Genomic DNA, 9,305 nt, shown 5'->3' on the forward strand with positions numbered 1-9,305 from the left:
TAAGTGTCTGACTCTTGGTTTCAGCTCAGGTCACGATCTCGGGGTTGTGAGATGGAGCCCCTCACCCAGGGGGGTCTGCTGAGATTCTCTCTCTCCCCCCCTTCTCTGCCCCTCTCCCCGCGTGTGTGCACTCTCTCTCTCCCTAAATAAATTTTTTAAAATCTTAAAAAAATAATTACTAATACACAGAATGGGCCATATAAATCAGCACTGAACATTATAAAGCATTTTTTGTTAAAAAAAAAAAAAATTAGCACACCCAAGTGACAAACAGTATTCCATAAAATCCATGACACCAATCATCGTAAGAGACACAGCACTCTGCCAATCAAGTTATGACTCATGTATCAGAATATTTCTTTTCTAGTTATTTAAAGAACTCTTAGGTTTATTTAGGTATTCTATGCATAAATAAATACACAGAAACAAAATAGTTTGGCCAAGGTATTCCTAAAAATTCCTTACTCGGTTGGACTCTGACTCCTTTGAATCGCAGGCCGACGCAGTTATCGCTGTCCCTGCTTTCCCACAATGCCATCCCCTGAGCATCTTTATTGGTGAGGCGCCATTTCTTACCAGTGCCCATTACTACTCCAAGGTTTTCTTCCAATCAGCTAACATCAATCTTCACTGCTCCAACCAGTGAAATCAGTTGCCTGCTTTCTCTCTGCCACACGGCTGAGAGCAACTGTAAGTCATATCCCAAATTCAGACATGTTAAAACATGAAAATGTAAGTTTGTTGTAGAAATGATGACATTCGGGGCTTGCAAAAGACACAGAGAAACTCACTGTTTGAGAATGCAGACACTATGTACAAAAATGACACTATGTACAAAAATGACCAAAGAGGAGAGACCTACAACAGAAAATAGTTTTTGTCTTTATGGGCTGACGTCAGGATCAATATCATCACCCAGCCCTAATCCATTTTCAGCTTTTGTCACACACCAGTCCGGTCCCTCTCCTCATCTTCTGAGAATTCCCTCTCTACTGATGTCTTCCGTGACACCAGTTAGAGCTGGCAGGAAAGGAAGCAGGCCGCCTGCACATCTCTTAAAGAAGCCATTCTTGTTTCTCTAAGTACCTGCAGTATTTTCTTCTCTGATATGGCAAAACCTCCAGAACCTACCTCATTCAAGCTATGGGCAGAATAGTAAGCTTGTTATGAAGAGGAACATGCCATTAAAAATAATGACTGCAGACGGGGGCCAGTAATTCTCATTTTTAAATAAAGCAGCAGTGCCTTTGAAGCCTTTTCAAATATTTTTTTGTAGCGAAGCATAAGTCACAAATGGGCTCATTTTTCATTCAAGTCCATAAATATTTACTCAATGCTGTAAGTGTTTAGACCTGTACTTGGTTTGGGGATGAAACTCCAAGAAAAATAAGTTCCTACTCACATCACGCACTCACACACTCAGTAAAAGTGGAGAGAAAAACAAACACACGAAGCAGGTTAAATATTGCATTTGTCTCCTATGTCCAGTACAGACCTTTCTGCTTTTTTATTTCTAAGTCTGTAAGGAAGGGCTATAAGAACAATGTACCAAAATGTCAGCAATCTAAAAATTAAGTTGTCAGCTTTTTCGCTGTACTGCAAATTACAAAAGAATTAGAGGTTTGGTGCTAATAGAAGCTTACAATTCTAGAGTATGCAATTTAACCAATCACCGCAAGGTCTAAAAATGCAATACTGAAGACATTTCCACCAAGTGATCTGCAATTCTGGTATCTAATTTCAACTTCTTTACTTGTGTCATTCTTCCCCTTTTGTCCCCCTTGCTTTGGAAATTGTTCCAGAATAGCCATACAGTTAAGAACTGCCCAGAGCCTCTACATACATAATACACTCACATGAAAAAAATGACAGTCATCTTGACCAAGGAGGTATGGAAAAGACAATGAAGATCTGCAGCTATTCTATGAGTCTTCACTTCTTCATGCTCATGTCACATTACATGCAGAAATCAAAACGTGAAATGTACTTTACAGTTTCAGAATTTCAGACTTCCTTTTATAATTTATTCCATACTAATTTTGGTGAAACATGTCTGTGATCATCTCTGCACTAGAAATCTAAGTTAGGATTAAAATGTTAAATTATAAATTAATCTGTGAAACAATTTAAATGGAAATCAATTATCTGAAATCACTGCAGATATCTTGAAAACTTGTGAGATCTCTAGCTTTTTCCATCATTGCCAATTGCAATCACATCACTCAAAAATAAATCAGAAAGAACACTGCCTACCCAGAAAATACACTATCTTTATAGACAACACATACTTCTAAAAGACAATACTGATTAACTAGACCAAGAATTTAGCAAGAATGCTGTTTTAGTACAAAGAATAGTAAAATATATACATAGATATATAGTCTCTGTGCATAAACAAAAATATAGACTCATTCTTGCTGGATAATTTTTTAAATGGCTCTGGATAATTTTTTAAATGGCCATTTTTAAAGATTACATATAGTGTTTTCCCCATTAAAAGGGATATTCGATGATGTCTACTATCTCATAAAAAAAAAACAAAAACCTCTTCTTCCTTGATCTATGTAACACATTTGCCTACACAGCCTTGAATTCACATCTACCTTCCCATCCTCCAAACAGTACCTTATGGTGCAGCTCAACTTGAGAAAGGAGAGTCTCGTTCATTTATCAGGCAAAGTTAAAGCCAGCAAGATGCTTCAGACCGTCTGGTTTTGCCTGCCCCACCCTTGTTTCCTTTGAGCCATAGTGATGTCACAACACCAGGCAGGGCAATGACTTCACTGCTCCAGTCCTTGCTTCTGAGCACACAATTCTTTGCTGCCAAGGCAAATCGAATGACAGCAGAACCCTCCAAGAGTGTCTGACAAATGCCCAACAAATTAGCAGCTAGCAAGCCTTTTGAAAGAAATAGATGCGGCAATTGCACCACTAAAGATCTCTCTAAATGAAGTGGTGCTAAAGATGAATTTGATTCACGGTTTTCAATAGGAAGTCTATATCCCATAATAAAGCTGACATTCAGGGCAGGACTGTGGCTGGATACTTGGAAGACACTATGGGAACCAAAGATGTCCAGGGCAGTCAAGGTAATAAGTAACCTCTCTCTTCATTATAGTCAAATTCTCACAAATTCTCTCTCTCTCAACCGTGTATTTTTCAGCTTACTGCTGAAGTTCTACTTTACCGAAGAGGACACGAATTCTAATTTGTGAATTTTAAGACTTTTTTAAAAGCACTAACTTAAAAGATGAGTATGTATATTACAACACGTAAGACCATACCCTGGACAAAAAGCTCCTGCCATATTTAATCCAACATAGAGTAAATCCAGAAAAGATTCACAAACTGATGACAATATCACATCTCTCAGTACATGAAGGGTTGCTTGTCTTCTATCTGGGCAGCCCCTTAATGCATTTGACCAAACAGTTCTAAAAAACCAATGCATACATAAAATAGTTTCTAACCAAGTAAAAAAAAAAAAAAAATCCCTGGTCTCCTATTTCAATGCAATTCAAAGTTGGCGGAAGTCCAAACCCTGTACAAGAACTGGCAAAAACTGCCTTTAACCTAAATCACATTCATGCAGAAGAAAGAACTTAAAAATTAAACGTAAATACTTCGCAGAGACACTGACCTTTGACCTGTATTTTCTGGAACCTTGGCCTAAAAGGGGTTTACAAATTAAATAATGTGGCTACTCTTTTTATTACTGATAAATCATTCACAAAACATTTTCTTTTTGCAAAAAAAAAAAAAAAAGCATTTGCCTGCAGTGGATTAGCTAGCTGAACTTTATGCAGTACGTTGCGCATTGGATATTTTTGCTTTTCTAAACCACCAGAAAATTATAATGCAAATAAGACAGTATTCAGAGATTTTCTTTTCATCAGTGCCTTGTGAAATTAACAAATTAAAGTTACTGCTTCTCAATTCAGAATTTATTTCCCCTCACAACTTTGTTACTCCAACTGAAGTTTTAAAAGTTTGAAACCAAAATTAAGATGCATTTTTAAAAAACCCTGTCAGAGCCAAGATATAAATCACTTCCCATTCCCCAGAGTTTACTCAAGCTTCATGTGCTCCCCCTTCTTAATGGGGCTTTTTTGCTTAATTTGCAGTAATCCACCGGTGCTGAGTCCAGGGCTCCCAGACAGAAGTGGAATTTTATAATTTTGGATTCCTTGAAGCTTTAAATATCAGGGTAACACCCCCCCCCCGCCCGGCCCCCAAAGAATGTTTTCACCACTTAGTGTGATGACTCTTCTACTAGGGACATTCATGCTACCAAGGGAAACTCCAGGACACCTGGCCGCCTCTGAGAGCCTAAAATGGGCCCCCAAAAAGGTCAGGCAGGATATCTGCAAAAGCAATTCTGCAGGACTGCAAGACTAATGTAAAAATACTGAAACACCAACTTAAACACGTAATGGAAGCACTACATTAGCAGGACTGCGTGGCCCTCTCAGGATTTCCCAGCCCAGCCTCCACACGTAATTAATACCACATGTTTTCTTTATCATTCTGTTTGTTCTCCAACAATCTCTTTCCAACTTTAACCCTGGGCTGCAACTGGAGGAGAAAACCCTAGAAAACTTTGGATCCGTAAATATAAAACCCCAAAAGGAAAGCCTGCTCCCACTGCAAGGGACCAGTTACAATTTACTAGGTAACCGCACCCACCGCATTGCAGAAGCCATGAACTTGGCGGGGGTGGGAGGGGAGAGGGGAAAGGCGGAGGGGATGAAGTAGGGCGAGATGAGAGGCGAAAGTCGAGAAAGCGAGCCCCCGCGGCAGGGGCCGGGAAACACCCGCCTGGAATTGGCCGAGACCACGACTCCCGCGGTCCGATGCCCCGGCCTCCCCACCCCCACGCGCCGCAAAGCCGCCCTCGCAGACACCTCCCGAGGCAGCTCGCAGCCCCGCGGGGGCCAGGTGAGCAGTGCCGCTCCCCGCCCCTCGGCCTCCCCGCGCTCCGGCTCCTGTGCGGGGGCCAAGGGAGCGCAGGCTGGGGCGAGGGACACCGCAGGTGCGGGGCCAGGAGCAACCTCTCTAGGACGCTCCCTCCTCCTCCCTCAGCGGCCGGGCTGCAGCCCCCGCCGCCGTCCGAGGGACGCCGCCCCAGTTCGGGGAAGGAGACAAGTTACATAAAAGCTGCCGGCCCGCTCCCGAGCGGGGATGCTTTGTGCCGAGCGCACCTTACCGGCCCGGCGCCGCGCCCGCCCGCGCCAGGCACCCGGGACGACCCCGCAGCCGCGGCGCGCTGGGCGCAGGGCCCCTCCCGCCCGCCGGCCACCCGCCCCCGGGCGGCGCCGCAGTGTCGCCCCCGGTCCCCCGCCCCTCCCTGCGCAGCCCGCCTCGCCCTCGCCCCCAACCCGGAGCTAACTTAAAACATGGCGCCCCAAAACGGGGGATTTGGGCAAACTGGCACGGAAGGGACGCGGGGACCGAGCCGCCCCTCCCGGCCAGGGCTCCGGGGGAGGCCCCCAGGCCGGAGGCCGATGCTCAGGCTCCGCGCGCCGGCCCAGCCGATGCTGCAGCGCGGCGGGCGGGCGGAGCGGGCACGTCCCCGGCGGGGGGCGCAGCGCACCGGCTCGGCCCGGCCCCGCGGGGGTCCCGGCCGGAGGGCGGGCGGGTTCCGGGGCCGAGCCGGGCGCTGGGCTCCCGCGGTTCGGGCGGCCGTGCGGCGCCGGGGCCACGCGTCAGCCGCGCACCGCGCGCGCCTCGCCCCCGGCCTCCCGCTAGTCCTCCGCGTCTCGAAAACCGGAGACCCCCCTCGGATCCCCCCGCTCCGGCTGCCAGAAAAGTTACCTCGGCTGGGCAGGCAGCCCGCGCGCCGCGGCGTGGGGACGAAGCTCGGGCTTGCGTCCTCCCGGCTGTGCGCAGGAGGCTCGGGCGTGGGGAGGAAGCCGCAGACGCGGGCTGCTCGCCGCCGCTCCCCGCCCCCCTTTGCAGGCGGCTCGGAGGCTCCGCGGAGCTGCGGCGGGGGCACACGCCCAGAGCCGGCGCAGAGAAAGCCAACCCCGTCCTGCTTTCGCCTCCCAGCTGCGGGGGAGGGGGCCACCGCAGCACTTCAGGACAGTTAGGTTGTAACAGGCTTCTCCATCCTGGCGCAGGGTCTGGCTCGGCGACAACGCCTTGTGACAGTTGCCAATAGCATTAGCCTTTGGATTTCCACTTTAGGTTACAGCCCAGGCTTTCGGTCCCCCTCCTCATGCCTGTAAGAAGGGGGGCGGGGTTGTTCCTGGCCATCAGGTGAGTAATTTGCTGGCTCAGGGACTGCAGTGGTGGGTTTTGGTTTTGTTTTGTTTTTTTTTTTTTTCCTTTTTGAAAGAAGAAAAATCAAATTGTCGGCGTCTTGCACAGGGTGGGTGTTCAAGAAATACGCTAATAGGGAACACGTGAATTAAAGGTTGAAGGAAGAGGTTCCCTGTCTTTTCGGCAGGCCCCTCCTTCCCACTTCCTCCTTCCTCCCCACCATCAAGATCCAAAGTTACAGGTGGTCTCCCAAGCGTCCCAGTCTATCAGGGAAGTAAGTCATTATTGATCAGGCTTTCAGCTGAAATGGAGGAGGGGGAGCTCACGCTCTGATTTACAGGTGAAAGAGATTATTCCAGGTCATCTCACAATAAGCTCTAATCAAGTAACCAACTCATATTAACATGTTTAAGGCCCTCCTTAAATATTCCTGGTCACCCCTTCAGGCGCTCACCTACTCACTTAACGTGGCAGGACGGATTCACAAAAACATTGCATTTACTATGAGGTGCCAAAGATGTGGTGCAGAATACAAGCTGGTGGCAGAGATTAGGAGGCTCGGTCTGTCAGTGAAGCTTCTGGAGGTAGGGAGACTTGGCTTGGGGTTTTAGGACAGGGCAAAGGCAACAGAAAAGGGGAGGGGCGTTTTTGTGGTTGCGTAGGAGAGAAGATTGGAAAATCATGGTTACTGTGTTGCTATGGAGTTTATGAACCTGTATTCAGTAGAAGATGTGCAGCTTTGGGAAATTTTAAGCAAGAAAATGTGAAGTTTTGTTAAAGGAAAAATAATCTGGTAATGCGGAGAATGGATGGGCAAATACCAGGAGTTGATAGGAAGTGATTGTGGCATTGTTCCAGTACTACAGGTAACAAGGACCTGAGCTGTCATGTGACAGATAACGGTGATAGTTCAAATACTGGAAGATATATTTGGGGATTACCTGTATTAAGTTTCTATCAGGCCACAGGAAAATATTATAGACATATATACCCAAGTCACATTTGTACATATACGGCTGTGCTTATGGCATATAAGATCTGTGAATGAAGAAAGGGTTTTTTTCCTTGTTTGTGTGCACACTTAAATGCTCTCCTTTAAAAGTGGACTTGAACAAATTGTATTGTTTACAACAAACACTAAGTTGGCATTATCATTTCAGACACAGATGGCTTCATATTTTCATTCATTTTATTGCCATATTTTTGCTATTTTTTTAATTGAAAGCAAACTGTTTTCTCCCTGATTCACAAATCTTAATCTTTCTGGTGATGGAGAAAATCAGCAAAAATGTACAGATGTCTGTTTTCTTGGGGGAAAATGTTAGCATACTAAATATTATTTTTTTTACAAGTTAGAAGTAGCTAGCTAATTATCTGAATATTCCATGAATTCAAAATTTGGAGTAAAAACCATACTGCTTCATAGTTTAATAGTAAATCTGGGAAATAATTACTATGAAAATCTTTGGGCTTGACCAAGGCTCTCAGCTCTTTTTTTGATTTTCCTGGCACAGATATGGAGAAAAAGAAATGCCAAACAAAAACTTGTGAGCAGCACAGAGCTCTACCAGTAACTTGCTTGCACCTCTGTAATAAATCCTTTTCCTTCTACCTTATTAATATCATGCAGGAGCCCCTCAGAGTCATCTCTGTCTCCCCACAGTGCCTCACTGAGAACACTGCAAGCCAAACACTGAACATTTTTGCTAAATGAATGGATGTTGACTAATGAACTAGGTTGTCACTATATTTGAGAGTTGAGTTTCCTCGTGTATAAAATAAGAGATTATTTCCAAAATTCCTTATGCTTCAAAAATACCCAGGGTCTATAAAATAAAAAGACATTATCACATCTCAATACCTGCTGAGTAAAAGCAATAATGAAAACCTTTTTAACTCTTATCAGGAAATTAAATTATGAGCTTTTCTACATGGAAAAGAGAAGGAAAGTAACAAAATTAAGTAGAAGGCAAGGTGATGATCCTGTTACAGCTGGATTTGCTTTCTTTCATAAAGACTAATTTCTCCCTGCATTCCTCTCACTACCAAAATGAAGCGTCCTATAGCGGAGAATTCTTTATTCTTACCAGTATGAAAGCCCTTCTGGTGCTTTTTCATTAAGTTACAGAAAAATAGTCCTTGGGTCGAGGGAATGCTTTTCACACACAGTCACAGAGCTACTGCAGATTTGTTCTGAGAACCCAGTTCATCAAATTTCTAGTTTATTGTATCTACATGGCAAATACAGAAATAATCCATGAAACATGGGGAAGGATTCCATGACTCCAGGCTAGGTCTCAGGATGCCCACTCTGGTTTCAACCACCGTACTAAGGCTTACCCTACAACAGTATTCTTATTTATGGGCTTTCTGAAATGATTCTGTTGTATACAAAATAGATTACTGAAGGCCAACAAGCCATCTAGAATTCTAGCCATGGTACAGAGAAAGGGGGCATAGCTAACTTCTGGCAAGGTAACACGTGTGTGGAACTTTATCCCAAACCATAGAGACAGGATGTCACCCAACCCCAAGTGCCAACAGCATACTGACTCATTGACGCTGGTACCCTGCTAACTGTAGAGTAACGTAACTCCAACCTGAGAGCCAAGGCAAAGGCCAAATTTGCAGATTGTATCACAGTCATATGGTCAGCCCCATCGACAAGACTCCAGAAAGAAATGGTGGAGAATCTGGCCAGTGAATACATTGGAACTTAGCCCTTCAGCATGAGGATTAGAAGACCATGGAAGCCTAACCAAACCCTACAGAGGTGGCCCCTCCAATAGGCCTGCAGCACTCATTTGCCCTCTTCGACAACCTCAGACTACTGTCATATGAAGCACTGTGATCTTTTTAAAACTGTCCATATTCCCCAGGACTTTAAATTGACTGTTTCTCAGCCTAAGATGCCTTAGTAGATGTTAACAACACTTGCAGTAACTAGTTGAGGCGTCTTGCATGCTCACGATCATGGCAGGCACCTCTGTTGCATATCAAGTCCTTGAAAATCAGGACACAAAGTCTCTAGCCACAGCATCGCC

At 45.2% G+C, this 9,305-nt stretch overlaps 1 protein-coding gene across 3 annotated transcripts in view; it reads right to left on the reverse strand.

The window, feature by feature from the left end:
* The window catches only part of EPB41L3 (erythrocyte membrane protein band 4.1 like 3), a 138,380-nt gene extending 132,435 nt beyond the window's left edge, over positions 1–5,945 (reverse strand). For all 3 annotated transcript variants that reach the window (XM_040632699.1, XM_040632700.1, XM_040632698.1), the window contains exon 1: positions 5,815–5,945. The gene's annotated coding sequence lies outside the window, so the exon portion shown is untranslated. The remainder of the gene's footprint in view (positions 1–5,814) is intronic.
* Between the last annotated feature and the right edge of the window lie 3,360 nt (positions 5,946–9,305).

Source organism: Ursus maritimus, unplaced genomic scaffold (genome assembly GCF_017311325.1).
Source record: "Ursus maritimus isolate PB19 unplaced genomic scaffold, ASM1731132v1 scaffold_18, whole genome shotgun sequence".
Classification (NCBI taxonomy): domain Eukaryota; kingdom Metazoa; phylum Chordata; class Mammalia; order Carnivora; family Ursidae; genus Ursus; species Ursus maritimus.